The following is a 22683-nucleotide window of genomic DNA, read 5'->3' as shown; positions in this document are numbered from 1 at the left end:
TCATCAATACTTAAAAAAATGCTAAACATCTCTACTGTTTACAATAAACTTATGGCAACCACTGTGGTAGTCTAGAAAAATAGTCCCTGACCCCCAATGATATATTCACTTCCTAATCCTTGGAACCTATAAATATAAGTTTATCTGTCAAATGTGTAAGTGCTGCCTTATCTGGAAACAGGATCTCTATAGATGTGATTAAGGATTTGAGATGAGGAGATCATCTTGGGTCCTAAATACCATCACAAGTGTTTTGAGAGAGAGGCAAAAAGAGTTTACACACACACACACACACACACACACATGAGAAAGTGAAGAAAGAGGCAGAGACTGAAGTGAGTCAACCACAAGCCAAGGAACACCAAGAAATACCAGCAGGCAAGGAACAGATTCTCCGACTTTAGTGTAGACACATTGATTTCAGACTCTGGCCTTCAGAACTGTGAGAGAATACAATTCTGTTGTTTTAAGCCACCAAGTGTGTGGTCATTTATGTCAGTTCTGGGAAGCTACTTAAAATGCTTTATGTCTAAATTCAAACTCTTTTTAATATTCCAGGAGAAACCTTTAGAGTCTATTATAGTCATATTTTATCATGTAAAGTAAGAACCAAAATTCTTGTTCAATTCACAAAGATTTGTTTTAAACAGTTATCTTTCAGCAAGACAAAGGAAGGCTGAAGGCAATCATTAAAAACCATATGACTCAAATCCTGAACCCTAGAGTACTTCCTGCTCAACTGCATATTGCTAATCAACCAACACGCAGTTTTCATTGAAATCCATTAATGGATGAACAGACATTTGGGAGTTTCACTGACTTTAGTTACATGGGATTCTTTTTAGATTCTATTATATATATATCCACAAATTAAAGTGGTGGTTGATTGTGAGAAACCACAATTAAGCACATTCCCACTGAAATCAAATTTAGTTTACCTTGCCCTGGCCGGTTGGCTCAGCGGTAGAGCGTCGGCCTGGCGTGCAGGGGACCCGGGTTCAATTCCCGGCCAGGGCACATAGGAGAAGCGCCCATTTGCTTCTCCACCCCGTCCCCCTCCTTCTTCTCTGTCTCTCTCTTCCCCTCCCACAGCCAAGGCTCCATTGGAGCAAAGATGGCCTGGGCGCTGGGGATGGCTCCTTGGCCTCTGCCCCAGGTGCTAGAGTGGCTCTGGTCACGGCAGAGCGACACCCCAGAGGGGCAGAGCATTGCCCCCTGGTGGGCAGAGTGGCGCCCCTGGTGGGCAGAGTGGCGCCCCTGGTGGGCGTGCCGGGTGGATCCCGGTCGGGCTCATGCAGGAGTCTGTCTGACTGTCTCTCCCCGTTTCCAGCTTCAGAAAAATACAAAAAAAAAAAAAATTAGTTTACCTGTGCCTTCAAATTTTTACTTATACTGGAAGTTAAAAAAATATATGTATTTTTATAATATATATAATAAAATATATAAGTATATATATAATATTTATTTATTAAAAAGTTCTATTGAGTCTATTGGGGTGACACTAGTCAATAAAGCATACAGGTTTCACGTGTACAACTCCACAATGCATCACCTGCGTCCTGCACCATGCGTTCACCACCCAAAGTAAGGTCTCTCACCACCACTATGTATCCTCCCTTCTGCCCTCTTCCACCACCCCCCCTTTCCCTCTGGTAATCACCACACTGTTGTTTGTATCTATGTGTTTGTCTTTCTTCTTAATCTCTTCACCTTCTTCACCCACCTCCCTAACCCCTCTCCACACTTTATATAGGCAAAACAGATTCCATCATAATAAATATCAAGTACTTACTTTATTTGAATAATAATAGCTAGTTTGAGCAATTACCAGATTTTTATAAACATTGTTTCTAATTTTTACGATGGTTTCAAAAAGTAGATTTCTAATATTTCCTTTTTAGGAATGAGAATAATGAGAATTTGAGTCTAATTTACTTGCTGAAAGTTATAAAGCATAATAAGACATAAATGAAAAGTCCACAGGTTTCCTACCTTGGGTTCTTTCCACTATACTGGGCTTCCTCTTAACTCTAATATCTGTGACCATATGTTGCTTGAAGAAAAAAGAACTTGGTAGAGAACGTAAGCTTTTTATGTCCTTTTCCTTCTCCTTCTTTACCTCCTCCATCCTCTCTTCCTCATTAAAAAGGTCTTTGAGTTCTCCTAGACATACAATCAAAATTATTATTTTGTTTCTATAACAAAACATATATTAAATTCCTATATCTAGGATTACATAATTAGTAATACAATTGATAATAGCACTCAATTTTCTTGTGTTACATGTATTGTGCTCTACTGCATTGCTAGTTATTTTGTTCTAAAACTCTCTTAAATATTACATTTAGTCCCAGAAATAGACACAACACACATATTAATATAGTCAACTAATGTTTGAAAAGAGGAGCAAAGGCAATACAATAGAGCAAAGATATTCTTTTCAATAAGAGGTCCTTGAACAGCTAGATATCCACATGCAAAAGAAAAGTGACTATAAAAACAGACCTTACATCTTTTGCAAAGTGGATCAAAGACACAAATGTAAAATACAAAACTATAAAACCCTTGGAAGATAACAAGAAAAAACCTAGATGACCTGAGGTCTGGCAATGGCTTTAGAGATACAACACCCAAGCCAGGATCCATGAAAGAAATAATTGATAAGCTGGATTTTATTAAAATTTCAAATTTCTGCTTTGCAAATTATACTGCCCCAATATTGAGAAGACAAACCCCATTTCAGAAGAAATTGTTTGCAGAAGATACCTATAATAAAGGACTATTATCCAAAATATACAAAGAACTCTTAAAACTCAACAATAAGAGAACAAACTGATTTGAAAATGGACCAAAAACAAAACACCTCATCAAAAAAGATATACAGATGTCAAATTAGCATATGGAAAGATTCTTCACATCAGATGTCATTGGGGAAATTCAGATTAAAAAAAAATAAAACAAGAAGATTTCACTACACACTTAGAATGGCCAAAATCTGGAACACTGACAACACCACATCCTGCTAAGAACGTGAAGCAACAAGAACTTTCACTCATTGCTCGTAGGAATGCAAGATGAAAGAGCCACTTTGGAAGACAGTGTGGTGGTTTCTTACAAAACTGAACATACTCTTACCATATGACCCAGCCATCATGCTTAATGATAGTTACCCAAAGGAATTGAAAACCTATGTCCACACAAAACTTATGCACAGATGTTTATAGAAACTTTATTAACAATTAGCAAAACTTGGAGACAATCAAGATGTCCTTCAGTAGGTGAATGGATAAATAAACTGTGGTACATTCAGGCAATGAAATATTATTCAGCACTAAAAAACGAGCTATCAAGCCATGAAACGACATGGAGGAAACTTAAATGCATATAACTAAATGAAAGAAGCCAATCTGAGAAGACTACATACTGTATGATCTCAAAAATATGACAACTATGGAAAAAAGCAAAACTAGGGAGAAGATAAAAATTTAATGGTTGCCAGAGGTTAAGGGAAAAATAAGGATGAATAAACAGAGCCCATAGGATTTTTAGGGCAATCAAAATACTCTCTATATCATATTATAATAATAGATGCATTATATATTTGTCAAAACCCATAGACTGTACAACACCAAGAGTGAACCCTAATGTAATATTTGGACTTTGGGTGACTATGATCTGTCAGTGCAGGTTCATCAGTTTTGACAAATGTCCTAGTCTGGTGGGTCGTGTTGGTAATGAGAGAGGCTCTTCGTGTGTGTGTGTGTGTGTGTGTGTGTGTGTGTGTATGCGCGCACGCACACCTGTCTGTATGTGGTCAGGTGGATGGAGATTGGGAAGTCTCTGTGCCTTCCTCTCAATTTTGCTGTGAACCTAAAACTGCTCTTTAAAAAATCTCTCAAAAATCACATTTACTTAGGGTATTTAATTCTTTGATTTGCCCTATTTTTTACTCTCTGTTTCAGAAAATGTTGTAAAATCTTTCTGATTGTCCTAATTACAAATCTCCAAATCATCATGACTTGACTCTCTTTTATCCCCCCCCACCTCCTTTTTGTACCACCTACAACTGCTTGTCAAATTGTATCTTATCTAAAAACAGTAGTACTTAAATTTTTAGGGTCAGGGTCATAAACCAATTGACAATCTAATGAAAATTCAAGCCCAAAGGCAGTTGTATAAAAATAAGTGTCAATGTAAGAGAGTTCTCAGACATCTCAGAACCAATCCTTTGACCCCAGTCTCAGAAACACATCTCTGCTGAGTATTTTCTCCCTAATCTGTCTCTATTTCTCTTCCTATTTCTACTCCATGTGTCAGTTTTCTTCGCCTTTCACCTAAATTATAATTTAGTCTCTCATCTGAATCTCTGACTCCTGTCTCCAATCTATACATTAACCAGATGCTGGGATAAGCTTTCTAACACAGATAGCTGAGTATGCCAGACCCTGGTGGGGTGCCTGGAGCCAGCTCAGACCTGCTGGCAAGTGCTGACAATGTGCATCTCTTCCTAACTCTGAGTTTACTGATTTCAGTTTGGTAGTTTTAAACTAGTCAGTCACAGTGGGAGTATTTACATCTTGAAAATGGACAAATGCTACAAATCAGACTTTTTCTTTTGTTTAGAGAGTAGTTTTCCAGCATAATACTGCCTACATTTTCAAAGTTTGGTGTTTCCAATGCTTGAAGTTCAAGCTCTTCAGTATATCATCTGGCCTCAAACTTCCTTCCTAGCACCATATCCCCTCCCCTCCATGACCTGTATAGCATAATCTCCAGCCACTCCAGCTGCTCACAGCTCCCTGGTTATACTAAATGATTTCTGCATCTGTAACCCAGAATGTTCCAGTCTCAATATCAAAAATCCCTCTTTTCAAGAGCCAAATATACTTTGTTGAAGTCAATTATAATTATTTCCCTTTCTGTCAAGTCTTCCCCCAATACTCCCACTCAAATTCAGTGCCTACTCTGGGCTCCAATACTTTACCCCTCCCACGACATTGAACAATTGTTAATTAAATATTTATTGAGTGTCCTCTAGGCAATAGCAATATAGTTTCATCTGTTCTAAATTTATTGTAAGTTCCTTCTAAGCTCAGATTGTTTTGTTTATCATTTTGATTCCCCAGATTGACCCTCCATGCTAGATATAGAATTTTACTTTTGGTAGGTATGATATATAATATAAAATTATTGAATTTACTCAAAACACTTTATGTTTCCAGTACAATTCAACATCTTATTTAATTTGTAAGAGTGTCCCTGATAGTGAAGCTGGAATGAATGCTATATGTGTATATATGTCAGTTTCTGACCGAATAGAAGATAATATCTAGAGTATGGCCCATTTGTACAGAAGAATATTTCTGGATAGTTAACTTCCGGTTCTCAGGTTAATTTGTAACATTATTTGACGCTATGCTGTGAACCCCGGTTGAGGACATAAGACTACTTTTAGGAGCAGGTTTGAGAACCTCTGGTTTTGCCTGGGTTTGGTGGGTATTAACTGAGGTAGATGCTACATATTTCCTATGACTCATTCCTCACAGCAGGCAGGAAGAAGGGCTGTTCTATTCCTAAATTCCCAAAGAGGAAAGTAAGACAAAAGAAGCCTGTGTGATTTGCTCATATTTAGCATGGAATGTGAGTAGCTTAAGCACTGACGACACAAGGCAACCAGACAGCATTTTAATTGCTCACCTAACCTCCAGAAAGTCACCATCTGTTGAAGTTCTGAAGATTAAAAGATATAAAAACTGACAGAAAACTGAAAGCACATAATAAGCCATAGAACTGACTCACAAATCTTGGAAAACATCCATAGTAATATGTAATTTATCTACAAATAAAAAAAAATAACACCATCAATTAAAAGAGAAGGCTGAGAAGCATTTCTGTGGGGGTAGAACACAAAATGAAATAGCATTTTAACCTTTGAGAGACAGTCCATATTGAAAACCTTGTTGTCTGTGGTCGAGGTAATGCCCCTCCCATCTTCCCCCAAATCAAACCTTGTCTATGAACAACCTGTATTTTTATCACTAGGATAAGTTTCAATCAAATTATCTAAAACTAGATGACATTTGACCATTGCCACAGAGTCACGCTATTCTTCTCTGGAAATGTCAAAGTTTTGTGAAAGATCAGTTGTTAATTTAATACATATTTTTAGAATCTCCTTTTTAAGTAAAAATTGTAAAATCTAAAACTGAACTTCAGTCTTCCATGTATTTCTAGATGCGTGACATAGTCCTCAGAGGGCTTAAAGTCTACTAGTGAAACAGATATTAATGTATTGACCTTATCACAAATCTTTTTTCTGCTCCATGAAACCAGGACTGATTATACAGTGATTAGATAAAGGTGAAATTTCAGCTGAACCCTTGCCTTAACTATAATCACCACTTAGTAGCTATTTGTCAATAATAGCAGCAGTCTTACAGAGTTTTATATTACTAATTCCTTTAATTCTCACCACAGACCTATGAGATGAGTGTCATTATCAGCCCCATTTTACTTTTGAGAAAATTAAGATATCAAAAATATGCTTTTAATTTTTTATTTATTTATTTTAATGAGAGAATAAGAAGGAAAGAGAGAAAGAGAGAGAGAGAGAGAGAGAAAGAGAGAGGAACATCAACCTGTTCCTGTATGTGCCCTGACTGGGGATTGAACCAGCAACCTCTGTACTTCAGGACAATGCTCTAACCAAGTGAGCTATCCAGCCAGGGCTTTTTTTTTTTTAATATGTTCAGTACCACAGCTGGTATTAAAGCTAGAATTTCAACCTTGGCCGTCTGGTGCCAGCACCCACATTCTTAACCACCATTTTAAACCTCAGGAGAAAAAAAATTGTGATGACTTAGTAATAATATATGCTCTTATTAAAAGCCCACATGCAGTGGACTTTCCCTGCTAACATTTATTATTTTTTTATCAGCAAATGGGTGATGGCATTCACAATGTTCTCAAATGAACTAGACATTTATTTTTAATAATTATGAAATGCCTACTATGTACCAGGGACCATGTGCTGCTGCTTGAACCTGAAAATCAATCAGTCATGACTCTGCCCTCCAGAATTTTAGAGTTGAAGAAGGCAGATTTACTAACAGAGCACAGCCATGTGGTGTAGGGCTATGGTAGGACCCCGTGTGAAGAGAAGGTACATTGTCACCCAGACAGGGGAGACTAGGGGAGGAAGCTAAGAGTAGGTGATGCATGGCTTGAGGCTGTCCATGTCCTAATCTCTGTATCTGTGATGTTACCTTTCATAGAAAAATCTACTTGGAAAATATGATTAAATTAAGGTCTTGAGAAGGGGAGATTATCCTGAATTATGGAGGTGGGCGCCATGTAATATGATGATGGGAAAGAGGGAGGCAGGAGGAGATGTGGAGGTAGAGGCAGATATCAGAGGGAGATGACAGCTGCTGCAAAGAAGAAAAGAGCCCCAAGCCAGAGAATGAGAGCCGCCTCTAGACACCACAAAAGGCAAGGGACAGACTGTCCCTAGGTCCTCCAGAGGGAACACAGTGCTGCCGCATCTTGATTTTAGCCCCATAAAACCCATTTTGGACTTTTGACCTCCAGAATTATAAACTAATACATTTGTGCTGTTTTAAACCTCTAAATTTGTGGTGACTTTTTTACAGGAGCGATAAGAAACCAGTACAGGTACTCTGTAGGCTCCAGGTCTCATCTTAAATGTCAACTCTTCAGGTCATTGCTGACCAATCATACAGAAATCTCCCCTCTTATTCTCCTCCTATCGTTTTTTCTTCAATAGAATTTAATATCATTTTAACTATGTAATTACTGTTTTATGTATCTAACGTCTCCTCTCCATTGAGCTACAAAATCCACAAGGGCAGGAAACATGTTTTGTTTTCAACCATACATAGTACCGGAGAAACAGTCAATGAGGGTTTGTGGATGAGGGAAAGAATATATAAATGAGCTGAGTCTTGAAATACATTAACCTGTAAGTGAAGATCTAAGGGTGGGCCCCTTCAGGAAACAGGCAAATTAAGTGGTCAGTGTGTCTGGAAACTGAGGAGAGGAACAGATAAAAGTAAAATGAGAAGGCAAAGGGGAGAATTGGAGAAGGACTGTGCTTCATAGCTTGAAATTTATGACTTTATTCTTCAAGCAAAAGAAAGGCATCCTATGACTTTTTTTTTATTGTTACAGATTAAAAATCTCAGATTTATTTTATTTAAAAAACCATTTGCACAGTATCATGGAGAATAATTGGAAGGGACCAAGACTAGAAGCAGGAAAATAGAAGATTTTTGCATTAGCCTGAAGAGGAAATGAAGAGCATCTGAGCTGAAAGTGGTGAAGAAATGGAGAGGAAACTAATTTACACATTAAAAAGAATGTCACTTTTTACTTAAAAATGTTTTTTAGCAATGGATTAAATCACTTATATTAAAATATTTATTTTATAATATAATTTATAACATGCAATGTTACCTTTACCTTAAAATACATTATATTAGACATGTAATATTATTTACAGAATAAAGAGATACACCATCATGATTTTAAAAATTCAAACAATATTTAAAAAAGGCAAAAAAATCCTTTCAGATCTCCTATGCTCCTATGATTGGAGTGGTTAAGGGTTTCACATAGTTATAAAGTGGCATAGCCTAGATTTCAGCTGAGGTCTTTGGGTTTCAAGTTCATGCTTTTTCATTAAAATGTTTATTCCTCAATACATATTTGAACAGTGTTTGTACCTTGGCTGTTTGTTGCTTGAAATTCATTCTTAAAATTTCATTCCTTTTGTCCTGGCTGATTGGCTCAATGGTAGAGCATCAGCCTGCTGTGTGGATGTCCTGTATTTGATTCCCAGTCAGGTGACACAGGAGAAGCAACCATCTGCTTCTCCACTCCCTGTCTCCATTCCCTTTCTCTAGCTTTCTCTTTCCCTCCCACAGCCATGACTTAATTGTTTCGAGCATATCAGCCCCTGGCTCTGAGGATAGCTCCGTGGAGCTTCAGGCACTAAAAATAGCTCAGTTGCAAGCATGGCCCCAGATGGGCAGATCATCAGCCCCTCATGGGGGGCTGCTGGGTGGTTCCCAGTCAGGTACTATGCAGGAATCTTTCTTTATCTCCCTTCCTCTCACTTGTAAAAGAAAAAAAAAAAATTACTGTCTTTTTGCTTAATGCCTTAATACCATTGTAAATTATAGTGCTTATCAGTCAGGATTGTTACTAGCCATATTTATGTTTTATTAAGAATTAAAAATTATAAACTATTACATTTTTATTTATCATTTAGAAATTAAATTTAATGAGGTGACATTTATCAGTAAGAGTACATAGGTTTCAGGTGAACCTCTCTATAGCATTTGAACTGTTGATTGTGTTGAGCACCCATCACCCAAAGTCAAATCATTTTCTGTCACTGTATATTTCTCCCTCTTAAGTCTACTCCCCCTGACCCCTCCCTCTGATAACCTTTTACTTTTAAAGGCATGCTCGTGGCCTGACCTGTGGTGGCGCAGTGGATAAAGCGTCGACCTGGAATGCTGAGGTCACCGGTTCAAAACCTGGGCTTGCCTGGTCAAGGCACATATGGGAGTTGATGCTTCCTGCTCCTCCCCCTGTTCTCTTTATATCTCTCCCTCTCTCTCCCCCCTCTCTCTCTAATAAAAATGAATAAATAAAATCTAAAAAAGTAAATAAAGAAAATTAAAGGCATGCTCTTGGCAAAAATAAAGAATGCATGTTAATTTAACTAAACAATTTTGTTAGTTTTCAGGATTTTTTTCTCAATTATTTAAATTTCTAGAGAATTTACAGAGAGTCTTCAGAGATCTAAGGACATATTTAATATTAAACAGCATTTCACAAACTGTATTAAAAAACCAAGATTATAATTTTTTGCCATAGATTTATCATCAGCACTGTCACGTATATACCATTTCTGTTTAAAAGCATATCAACTATTTGAAGAATAGCTTCATCCTAGGCAACATAAATGAAGGCACAATTCAGAGTGCCACTTGTGCCTGACTAGGCAGTGGTGCAGTGGATAGAGAGTCAGACTGGGATGCAGAGAACCAAGGTTCGAGACCCCGAGGTCGTCAGCTTGAGCACAGGTTCATCTGGTTTGAGCAAGGCGCACCAGCTTGAGCCCTAGGTTGCTGGCTTGAGCAAGGGGTTACTCAGTCTGCTGTAGCCCCCGGTCAAGGCACATATGAGAAAGCAATCAATGAATAACTAAGATGCCACAAGAAAGAATTGATGCTTCTCATCTCTCTCCCTTCTTGTCTGTCTGTCCCTATCTGTCCCGCTCTCTCTGTTTCTGTCACACACACAAAAAAGAGCTCATCTCTCAGTGACAGAGTGCCAGTTGTATTATCCCAAAACATATTAAAAATAATATTTACTAATATAAGCAATATTTGTTTACTATCTAAAATCATTTCACCATGTCACCACTAATAAGCCACAGTATAGCTAACATGGAGAATAGCTAATCCATATTATTATACCTCTCTAAAAATTGAACAAATTTTTTTTTCTAAAAAAGAAAAGGATATGAAGAATAAAAAACTTTGGTTCAACTTTCATCTCCACTGTTGATTTGCTCTCTTGAAAAGAAAAAAATAAAGAAATGGGAATACATCACTCTAAAAAGTTTTTGCATAGCAAAGGGAACCATCAACAAGATGAAGACAACCCCACTGAATGGGAGAACACATTCACCAATGATACATATGATAAAGGGTTAATATCTAAAATTTATTTAAAAAAGTATACAACACAACTCACAAAGAATATTCCAATTAAAAAATGGATAAAGGACCTGAATAGACACTTCTCCAAAAAGGACATACACATGGCCGATAGACATAAATGGTGCCGGAAGGAGACTTGACTTGTGTGGTGAACATACAATACAATATACAGATGATACAGTATAGAATTGTATACCTGAAACCTATATAATTTTATTAACCAGTAGCACCCCAATAAACAACTTAAAAAAAGAAAAATGAAACTAAGTATAAGAAAACCTTGGTTCAACTTGCATTTTCGCTGTTGATTTGCTCTTACACTGGTTAGTCAGTTCTGTGAATCTAACATATTTATCTGAGAAATGAGAGCAATAGTCAGTGTTATCTAACAGGTCTTTTTCACCTCTGCTGTTCTATGACTATGTCATTTTCCAAAATTTGTTCTAAATTCCTGCAATGAAAATTATTTTTCTGCCTGACCTGTGGTGGTGCAGTGGATAAGCCGTCACTCTGAAACACTGAGGTCGCTGGTTTGAATCCCCGGGCTTCCCTGATCAAGGCACATATGGGAGTTGATGCTTCCTGCTCCTCCCCCCTTCTCTCTCTCTGTCTTTCTCTCTCTCCTTTTTCTCTAAATATGAATAAATAAAATCTAAAAAAAATTATATATTTTTCTATTGCCAGTAAAAATGTTAAAATATATTTTATATATTATTATATATATTTACATATATATTTTTATATTTATATGTATTATTATTTTGAAATGTGTACTAGTTCAAATAGGTTAGCCTCAATTTACTTTTATAGAGAATATTTTTTAAGTTGCTCATATGTATTTTTTACCATTTTTACTGGCAATATAAAAATAATTTTATATATTAGTCTAACTTTTGGGCAATTCAAAAAAGGATGCTTTCTCTGAGTAAAATCTAACTCTTCCACAACCTTCTTGGTTAATTATATATTTCAACAACTTTCTAAGAAGGATTTTGCAGTTGCTTGTTTTGCTTTGTTACTGTTTTATGTGTTTGGTTACAAAGAGAGGAGATATGACATGTCATTCAACTCACTAAGGTATTTTAGGCTATGAACTATATTATAGGTGTTCGAGGGCTCCCAAAGGTCTGTAACCCACTGTGGGTTCTTGGCTTCATGCAGGAAAGAATTCACATTCAAGCCGGCATAGAATTTAAAGTGAAAGAGTTAATTAGTGAAGCAATAAGACAGAGTGGCTACTCCACAGAGCAGCCTGACTCTAGTGGGATGTACTTTTTTTATTGAGACTCATTTAATTGATAGGTAGAGCATTCCATAAGGGGTGCAATATTCTGGATTTTGGAGGGGAAAAGTGGTGAAGACTTCTCAGAAGAGCACCATGGGCCATTTTATGTCCTTATGTTGGCTTTTTGTTTCTGATCATGGTAGCACAAGATGTGTTGTTCAGTATGCTAATATAACAAAATGAAAAGACAACCCACTGAATGGGAGAACATACTCAGAACAAATACAGTGAGTGTATAATGAGGGTAGAGGTTACTGGAAGGTGAAATTAGTCACCCTGATGGATTGAGCAAGTCTTCCACCAGTTCTAAGTCACAAATCTGTTACAGTTTGGTACTATCTCTTTGGTAGTCCTTGTAACCTTTATCAGTTATGACCCTTTCATCATATACCCTATCTCAGAAGGTAGAATATAAAATTGTAAAATGAATGTGAACTGCTTAAATCTGGGTAATCGGAAATGTAAAACAATTCACAGACCATATTTTTCAAAATATTCCATCAAGTCGACAGTGTAAATTTAATTTCAAATATTTTAATCAGTAGGTTTTAGATATGAAATTATAAATTTGAAGTAAAACGAATGGAAGTTTTGTTTTGCAATTCCTCTTTTCAGTCTATCCCATTGGCATTTCCTAAATATCCTCATGGTGAATTAATTAAGTATCCCTTTCCCAAACCACAGTATGTTGCCAAGTAATACATAAGTCAGCCAAATTGCATTATTTTCTGTCTGTATTATTTCAGGATATGTACTAGTTCAAACAGGTTAAACTTCAATTTACTTTCATAGAGAATATTTTTTTTAAATTGCTAAGCATCACCTGACCAGGCAGTGGTACAGTGGATAGAGCGTCAGTCTGGGATGCTGAAGACCCAGATTTGAAACACCAGCGCCACTTGCTGGCTTGCAAGTGGGCTCATCAGCTTGAGTGTAGGGTTGCCAGCTTGAGCATGGTCCCTGGCTTGAAGCCCAAGGTGTTGGCTTGAGCAAGGAATCACTGGCTTGGCTAGAGCCCCTCAGTCAAGGCACATATGAAGAAGCTGTCAATGAATAACTAAGGTGCTGCAACTATGAGTTGATGCTTCTCAACTCTCTCCCTTCCTGTCTGTCTGTCTGTCTCTTTCTCTCTTGCTAAAAAATAATTGCTAAGCATCAGGAAGGTAAATAAGGGAATAATGTTATCTGCTTAAAAGTAAAGATGGCCAACTCCTTCAGGAATATGAAAAAAAATCTACTTTAAATGTAGTATTTACACTGAAGGAGTTAGCTAATTAAAATATTTTCAACATCTATGCCCAACTACTACTTTATTTAGTTTTTAATACATAATTTTTAAATGCATGAGAATTATAAATACTTATAAGATTTAAAATACTTATAAAATTTAAATATACTTTAGGCCCTGGCCGGTTGGCTCAGTGGTAGAGCATCAGCTGGTGTGTGGAAGGTTCAATTCCCGGTCAGGGCACACAGGAGAAGTACCCATCTGCTTCTCCACCCTTTCCCCTCTCATTTCTCCCTATCTCTCTCTTCCCCTACAGCAGCCAAGGCTCCATTGGAGCAAAGTTGGCCTGGGCACTGAGGATGGCTCCATGGCCTCCACCTCAAGTGCTGGAATGGCTCTAGTTGCAATGGAGCAACACCCCAGATGGGCAGAGCATCACCCCCTAGTGAGCACGCTGGATGGATTCTGGTCTGGCACATGTGGGAGTCTGTCTGTCTGGCTCCCTGCTTCTCATTTCAGAAAGATACAAAAAAGGAAAAAAATGTAAATATACTTAAATACTTATAGATATGTACATATATGTGGGTGTATACATGTGTGTGTGTGTAATATATAGTCAGATGCCACTTCATGATGGGGATATGTTCTGAGAAATGTGTCACTAGATGATTTCGATATTGTGTGAACATCATAGAGTGCACTTACACAAACTGAAATAATTTATCCTACTATATATCATATATACCTAGGCTATGTGGTGGCATAGCCTATTCTGCAGAGGATGAAAAATAATTTTTGCTCTACCTTGCTGGGTTCTTGGCTGAGACATTTCTGTAATAAAAGGAGAAAAGTGAGCAAAATTTAATATCATATATCTCTCCTATATATATGGAGAAACCCAGGGTAACTGAGTAACATGAAAATGGCTGAAGCCACACCTTAACTGACATCTCCAGTTGAAGACAAAAGGTGTTCGGGGTGTCTGGAGTCAGTTATAGGAGGTTACCAGGAAAGCACAGTACACAAGGGTGAGGTTGTTAGGCAGATTTAAATCTGTTGTCTTCTGCTTTGATGAGTTTCTAGAGATAAGGTCATTTCTTACAACTGTAAATGTCTTTTACAAAGGGTACCTTGTACTTGGTTTTCAGAGCATCTCTTATGGCTACTGTTACTTAAAAATTAACAAACCTAAAATAATCTTATGTCATAAAAGACATAATTGGGGTTGACATGTTCTGTTACCCTATAGCTCCTAAGCTGCAAACCTGTGTAGTATGTAACTGTACTGAATACTGTAGCCAGTGGTACATGTTTATGTTGTGCAGGGGTCGGGAACCTATGGCTTGCAAGCCAGATGTGGCTCTTTTGATAGCTGCATCTGGCTCGCAGGCAAATCTTTAATAAAAATAATAATAACATTAAAAATATAAAACATTCTCATGTATTACAATCCATTCATTTCCTACCACTCATGTTCATGGTTGCAGGTGGCTGGAGCCAATCACAGCTATCCTCCGGGACAACACCAAATTTTTATTGGATAATGCATAACGTACACAGGTCATTGTATGGCTTTCACGGAATTACATTTTAACATATGTGGCGTTCATGGCTCTCTCAGCCAGAAAGGTTCCTGACCCCTGATGTAGTGTGTTGCACTATGATATTTTGAAGGCTCTGTATGATGGTTCTGATGGCCTTAGGTGATAGGAATTTTTCAGTTCCATTATAATGTAATGAGGCTGAGGCAGGCTACTATGAAGTTAGGAAAATTCCTTGGCAAGTTAGGAATGAGGAAACTGAGACAGATAGATGATTCAAACTGGCCTCATCCAGTACCCTGACTCACCTGTCTCCTTTTTCACTGCACGACCACTCCGTTAAGCATTAAGCCCTCAGGACAATAAGGTTCTGACCAGTGTTGTATAATCTTAGAAACAAAGGTTTGGATCTGTTAACCACAGAGACAGTTTTTATTTATTTTTATTTTTATTTTTTATTTTAGAGAGAGGAGACAGAGAAAGAGAGAGAGTCAGAGAGAGAGAATAAGGGAGGAGCAGAAAGCATCAACTCCCATATGTGCCTTGACCAGTTAAGCCCGGGGTTTTGAATTGGTGACTTCAGTGTTCCAGGTCGACGCTTTTACCCACTGCGCCACCACAGGTCAGGCCACAGAGACAGTTTTTGGTCAAACTAAAGATAACATCGAGGCTTCAGTTGTATTTCAGCTCCAGGCCCAGGAAAGCAGCAAAACTAGATGAAGCAACACTATGGATGGCATTCAGACCAGATGCAATGACTAATGCCTTCCTCGCTGGTGCTGACCAATCAGTAGAGACCCTGACCCTGAAAGGACACACCTGGAAAGCTGAGGAATATTTTATTGAGATTCTACCCCGAGACCTTCCCTAAAATTTCTGCCTTTTGAAAACAGATTAAAAAAACTCTTAATGCCAGGGTCCCAGCAGGCTCTTTCTCTCTCCGGAGCCCGCCCACACCTTACCCCGTTCTTTCCTTAGGCATGTTTCCTTTGGTTTCTTTCTCTTAAGCCCCAAGGGCCCTTCTTTTGCCTGTGTAACTTGTTTGTGGGTCCATGAATCCCTGAAGTCCAGCTGGCTCACTTCGTCTGCTTCTGTGATTTTCTTAGTAAAAGGCTAAATAAACTTCTTGTACTAAAGTTGTTGGTTCTGAATTCTTTCTTTACCAAACACAAGAACTGAGATCTAAAACCACCACTAACAAGAGAACCATGTGGGATTGCATATATGTCGTCCCTCCTTAATTGAAATTTTGTTATATGGCACATGACAGTGCATATAAAATATTCCCCTAGGTAATACACTTAAAAATATTTTTGTGTTCTTATAGCTCAGATTTTCATCATGAGAATTACCTTTCTTCCTCCAAGTAATACACATGCAGATAAAATACAGACACAGATATGCATGTTATTTTGCTATGTATCAATAGTACCATAAATACATAGTTCTAAATTAGAAAGAGATGTCTATAGAAATATAATTTAAAATTAGATATTATCAAGATGAAAGTAAAATGCTGATTTTATATATACCTTTATTTTACCTTTATAGGTACAAAGTACTCTTACTCATTACTTTTAAATGATACTGTCAATGTAAGAAACATTCAAACCTGTAAAGAATTTTTGTAAGTGTTTATTAAGCCAAAATTCTGCTGGGAAACAAGACAGAAAATGCTCTGGAGAGTAACAGTTTTCCAGTTTCTTTTGTGCATCTGAAATTAAGGATGGAATTTAAGAAAGATTACATAAATGTGAGAAAGAACAAGGCAGTGATTGGATTACAAGAGTATGTGCTCTCTGAGGGTGCTTACGCCTTGGGGAGGTTTTATCTCTGGTGTTTCAAAGGTGTGTTAACCCATGATGCACAAGGTCATTGGACAGGGCTGGCTTGCAGCCTTTCCCTAAAGAAGTCGTAGGCCTGGGGTGGGACTACCTATCATGACCTGCCCAGTTAGGAATTTATAATTAATTACAGCACCCCCTTTTTCACCCAAATATATTCACATAGAGATATCTTAAAAGTTTTGGAACATAAAGGTTTTGGCAAAATTTGGAATATGTGTAGTACTCTAATATGTATGCATTATATATGTATTATAAACACATATTTCATATATAACCAATTTCCTCTTTTTTCACATAATGAAAATATTCACTTCCCAGCTTATCATTCCCACAAGAAAAACCCAGCTCTGTCTAAACTTTGGAAAAGCATATTTAATGAAATTGACCTTTCCTGGTATGTAAGCTAGAACATTCTATCTTATCTACACCCATCAGCTTAATCTTAATTTTTTTCACTTCTACATTAAGGATAAGTTTATTATTCATGTAGACGGATTTCAGAATTATGATTTATTAAACTCCCACTATCTCCAGTGCTTCTCTCACTGCTTCTCAACTTTTTACACTGATGTTTTTATGGCAATCTAAACTTAACATTAATAATATGTTGGATTTGCTGGCTCATTCGGAATTCCAGCCAAGTGAACTGGAAATAAGAATAGCTTTTGAACTCTAAGGTTAATTAAAATCTGCATATACTTCTGGTAATGTAACTTATTTTACATATTTAAAGGTTTAAGTAAAATAGGGATTTAAATAACTCATAACCTGAATACAGATGAAGATTTTTCAAATAAAGAGGACAAGTCTGAGCAGGCGGTGGCTCATGGACAGAGGGTCGATCTGGGATCCCAAGGACCCAGGTTTGAGGCCCCAAGCTTGCTGGCTTGAGTGCGGACCCCTCCAGCTTGATGACAGGTGTTGGTCAAATAAGTTTGTAAATATGATATATAGGTTTTCTCACTTATAGTTTGCATTGGATGTGGGGGACAGGCTGAAAGCAGGCAGGATTGTTATACCCTAAGGCTTAGTTTTAAGACTAAGCCTTTCCCACCCTAAGTGACTTTGTATCAGAGACTTCCTTGTTTGTATATTGGATTAAAGGTTTTGATTTCTATGCTATAAAATGGGGCAGATCAGGAGCTTGCTCTCTCTCAGTTCCTGAGATTAGCATTAGAGAGGAGAGCGGAGAAAAGCCACATGGAGGAGAGGAGAAACAGCCAAGATGGCGGAGTGCTGAAGGAGAAGCCAGTTTGTGCAGAGTTTGTGCAGAGAGAAGGAGATGGGGAACAGAGGTGAATAAGGCTGGTGAGGTAGAAACCTTTGATTCTAGGAAACTCGGATAAGTCAGTGGCTTTGGGAGCCCTGAATGGAAAGAGAAGTGTTTTCCCACTATGTGTATTTCTTGCCCGACAGGTGCAAGCTAGGCTTAAAGCTAATGGTCCACCAGTTCTTGGCTCTGTTATTTCATTACCGTCTGTTCGAATCAAATGCAAACCTGCACTGGCCAGGCAGCTGTGATGGTTGCCTTGGATACTGGCTTTACAACCAGCTTGAGTGTGGGGTAGCTGGCTTGAGCATGGAATCATAGACATAACCCCATGGTCACTGGCTTGAGCCCAAAAGTCACTGGCTTGAAGCCCAAGGTCCCTAGCTTGAGCAGGGTGTGGGGTCACTGGCTGGTAGAGGCATGTGTGAGAAGCAATCAGTTAACAAACTAGAATGACACAGCTATGAGTTGATGCTTCTTTTTCTCCCTTCCTGTTTGTCTGCCTCTGTCTTTCTCTCTTGCATGCACTAAATAAATAAATAAACAAATAGGACAAAATTAAGTCGGCTAATTTAGTGATTTGAGTAAACATCAGAAAATATTCTATGATAAAACATTTTTTATCCTCCTATTTATTTAGAAACCTCTGATAGTCATTTGTAGTCACTGGAGAAAACTTAGAAAGTACAAAAAATTATAACGAAGGAGGAAATGACACATGATCACTCCAAATAGAACATAACTCTTCTCATTTTGGTATATTTTCACCTGTAGACTCACACATGTTTTCTGAGTTATATATACATACTTTTTTATTCTTTTTGTGTAGCTAAGATCACAATATATTATATATTGTACAAGCTTTGCCAACATAACATGAATGAAAGGCAGAAACCGCAGGCTGAACCAAAAACATGAGGCTAGTGTGTTACAAAAGAAAAATTTATTTTAAAAACACCTGGGTGCCAGTGGGCTGAGACCAGTAATGGGTGTCAGCCCTGAGGGAGGGACAGAGCAGGGGTTATATGGATTCTTCAAAGGGCCTTGGGCAAGGCGGCTCCAAGATAGCTTCTTCTGTTTGTGGTTAGGAGTGGCACCACAGTTCCTCATAATTGTCTGCACTCTGATTCAATTGTCCCTTATCAACATCCAGCTACAAGGGAGGTCTAAACCAGATTACTGAAGAGGTAAGTCCTTCTTCCTCCTTCAGGCCTGCATTGTTCTTAAGAAAGATGGTGACTGAGTAGCCATTTTATCTATCAATAACAGGTTTGTAAATTTTTTCCACAGAATCATTCATTATATTTAAATCTTTTCTTTTTACCATGAACAGCTGAGTCTTTCAGGCTTCTAAGCCAAACCATCCTCACCACTTTTGCTCACTATAATCCAAACTCCAACTAATAGCCAAGTGGTCTTCTTTAACCACTAATATGCTGGTGTTTTCAGCCTTACTTAAACCGTTCAATGGCTGCTCATTGTTCTTGGAGTAAAAACTGAAGTTGTCATACTGAAAATCCACCTGCCTGTCTACTACTCCAGTCTCATCTTGAGGTAGGTTGCTCATACCTTATCAAGTTCCCATTGTTCGGGAATTTTACCATTTCTTCTTGGTGTCATTTTAAACTCTTTCCCAACATGCAACCTTTTCACATGCTGTTGTGTCCAACTAGAACAGTTTTCTCCTCCTTCCCATTGCCAACTTTGACATATCTGTCCTTTGTGTCTTATTCTAAATGCTCCATCTTTAGGGAAAACACATATTTCCATTTCCCTGAAAGTCTTCATAGCACTTATGATAAGAGTAAACGTTTTATATGTAGGATATTATTTTCCTTTTACAACATTTAATTTGTAACTATTTTATACACCTTCCCACACTTTGCTGTTCTCATTCAGTAATACCATAGAGCCTGACGTATGGTGGCTGTGGATAAAGCATCGACCTGGAATGCTGAGGTTGCTGGTTTAAAACCCCAGGCTTGCCTGGTCAAGGCACATATGGGAATTGATGTTTCCTGCTTCTCCCCCCTTCTCTCTCTATCTCCTCTCTAAATGAATAAATAAAATCTTAAAAGGCCCTGGCTGGCTCAGAAGTAGAGTGTCAGCCTGGCATGTGGAAGTCCTAGGTTTGATTCCTGGTCAGGGCACATAGGAGAAGCAACCATCTACTTCTCCACCCTTCCCTTTCCCCTTCTCTCTCTCTCTTTTCCTCCTTCAGCCATGGTTTGAATGGTTTGAGCAAGTTGGCCCTGAGTGCTGAGGTTGACACCATTGCCTCACTGCAGGCAGTGAATTAGCTCAGTTTCCAAGTAATGGTGCAGCAGCCTCAGATGGGCAGAGCATTGCCCAGTAGAGGACTTGCTGAGTAGATCACAGTGGGGGCATATCTGGGAATCTGTCTGCCTCCCCGCATCTCACTTAATATATAAATAAATAAATAAGTAAGTAAATAAATAAATAAAATGCCATAGAAAAATCTTCTAAGTCAACCAGTTTCCATATTTTCTTCAAAAAATTGCTATATAGTATGCCATGGTATAGATGAATCCTATTTATTATCATTTATCTATATTTGAAGATTAAACTTGTTGCCTGTTATCAGTTACTGTATACAATGCTGAAATAAAAATCCTGTATTTTATTTGTTGATGTTTTTATTTCCATGAATCAGGGTTTTCCAAGGGTTTGCATGGTACTTCTAAGATTACATATATTTTATATATTAATAGGTTGGTCAGATCAAGCTCTTAAAAAGCTGCAAAATCTCATATTGCAAGCAACATACAGAATCTCATTTTCCCTGTTTTTTAGTCTAATGAGAATAAAGTAATATATCACTTTTATATAGTAATTTAAATTTACATTTCCTTGACTGATAATGAAGTTGTAGATCTTTCTGTGAACTTGTTGGCTATTTGGGTTTATTTTCCTGTGTAACTGCCTATCAATATATATTGCCTATTTTCTTTTTCATTGTTTTTCTTTTTCTGGCAATTTGTAAAAAGAGTTTTGGTATATTTTAGCTCTTTGTGTGCTATAGGCAGTATAATTGTTTTTCCCAAATCAAAAATGCATGTATGGACATTGTGGTATTTTTTGCCTTATGTTATAAATTTTAAGTAGTCAAAAGTGTTTACCTGGAACCAGTCGGAGATCATCGCACAGCTTGAGGAGCACTGCCAGCGGCCAGGCCCGTGCCCCAGCCACCCCCTGCCACCCCGCCTCAGGTCTACCAGCCTTCCCCCTACAACCGCATCATCAATCACTTCTCCACTAATGAGATCCAGAGTGATAAGAACCTGAAGGTGCTGCCGCCCCCTTACCATGTCCACCCTCACCAACCTCCCGTCTTCCACAGACAAGCCGTCGGGTCCGTGGAGAGACTGCCTGCAGGCCCTGGAGGATGGCCATGACACCAGCTCCGTCTACCTGGTGAAGCTGGCTTCACCAGCCGGCTCATGCGGGTGTGGTGTGACCAGAGGCGTGACCCTGGGGGCTGGACTGTCATCCAGAGGCGTCTGGACGGCTCTGTCAACTTCTTCAGGAACTGGGAGACATACAAGCAAGGGTTTGGGAACATCGATGGGATGGTGAGTACTGGCTGGGTCTGGAGAATATCTACTGGCTGACAAACCAAGGCAACTACAAACTCCTGGTGACCATGGAGGACTGGTCTGGCCACAAGGTCTTTGCAGAATATGCCAGCTTCCACCTGGAGCCTGAGAGCGAGTATTACAAGCTGCGACTGGGGCGCTACCATGGCAATGCTGACGACTCCTTTACCTGGCACAATGGCAAACAGCTCACCACCCTAGACAGACACCACGATGTCTACACAGGAAACTGTGCCCACTACCAAAAAGGAGGCTGGTGGTATAACGCCTGTGCCCACTCCAATCTCAATGGGATCTGGTACCGTGGGGGCCATTATCGGAGCCGCTACCAGGACGGAGTCTACTGGGCTTAGTTCTGAGGAGGCTCCTACTCACTCAAGAGAGCGGTGATGATGATCCGGCCCAATCCCAACACCTTCCACTAAGCCAGCTCCCCTTTGACCTCTGTGATCTTCACTAGGAGCCTGCCCTGGCCATGCTGGCCCCAGCACAGAAAGCAACTCCTTTCCAGTTCACCTGGGGACTGGGAGGACTGTGACTCTGCTTTGCCAAGATAACGAAACTGAATCATGCAGTATTCTCTGTCCCTACTACTTTTCTTCACACCAGACAGACCCTCATATTTCCTGACAGGACAGGACTGTAGACCAGTCTTTCTTTAAATAAATTAAGTCAATAATTTATTTAATAAAACATAACTGCAAAATATCTTTATAATATACATGTGTTTGAGCCAACCTTGCACACTTATGTGTACACCACATATATATGCATTTAGATATATGGCACATGTAATATATCTAGATACATATATGGGTTTGCCTTATGTACCTAAATGTACATATATTCAATTCTCACATGTTGAAGCTCTTACCAACAGCACTGCTCTTAGGAGAAAAGTATTTCATTATGTTGTTACTTGAGTCTAACAGCAGATCATAGACTGTATAGTTCTGATTCAAAGATTAATTTTTGGGGTTCACATGCCTGAATTCTTCGGGAATATCTACAACACTATTCTCTCACATAGAGGTCTCCAAGTTAAAAATCTCTTTAGGCACCTAATGGAATTTTAAAATCTCCCTCTATCTCCTATCTATACTCTCCTCAATTCTCAGGATTTCCACCACCCATCCAT

The 22683-nt window shown here is 38.5% G+C and overlaps 1 pseudogene; it reads left to right on the top strand.

The window, feature by feature from the left end:
- The first annotated feature begins 7420 nt into the window (after positions 1–7420).
- On the top strand, positions 7421–22009 carry LOC136329746 (angiopoietin-related protein 2 pseudogene; annotated as a pseudogene).
- Positions 22010–22683: the final 674 nt, after the last annotated feature.

The sequence above is a fragment of the Saccopteryx bilineata genome, chromosome 3 (assembly GCF_036850765.1).
Source record: "Saccopteryx bilineata isolate mSacBil1 chromosome 3, mSacBil1_pri_phased_curated, whole genome shotgun sequence".
In the NCBI taxonomy this organism is placed as follows: Eukaryota; Metazoa; Chordata; class Mammalia; order Chiroptera; family Emballonuridae; genus Saccopteryx; species Saccopteryx bilineata.
This window is presented reverse-complemented; position numbering and strand designations above follow the sequence as displayed.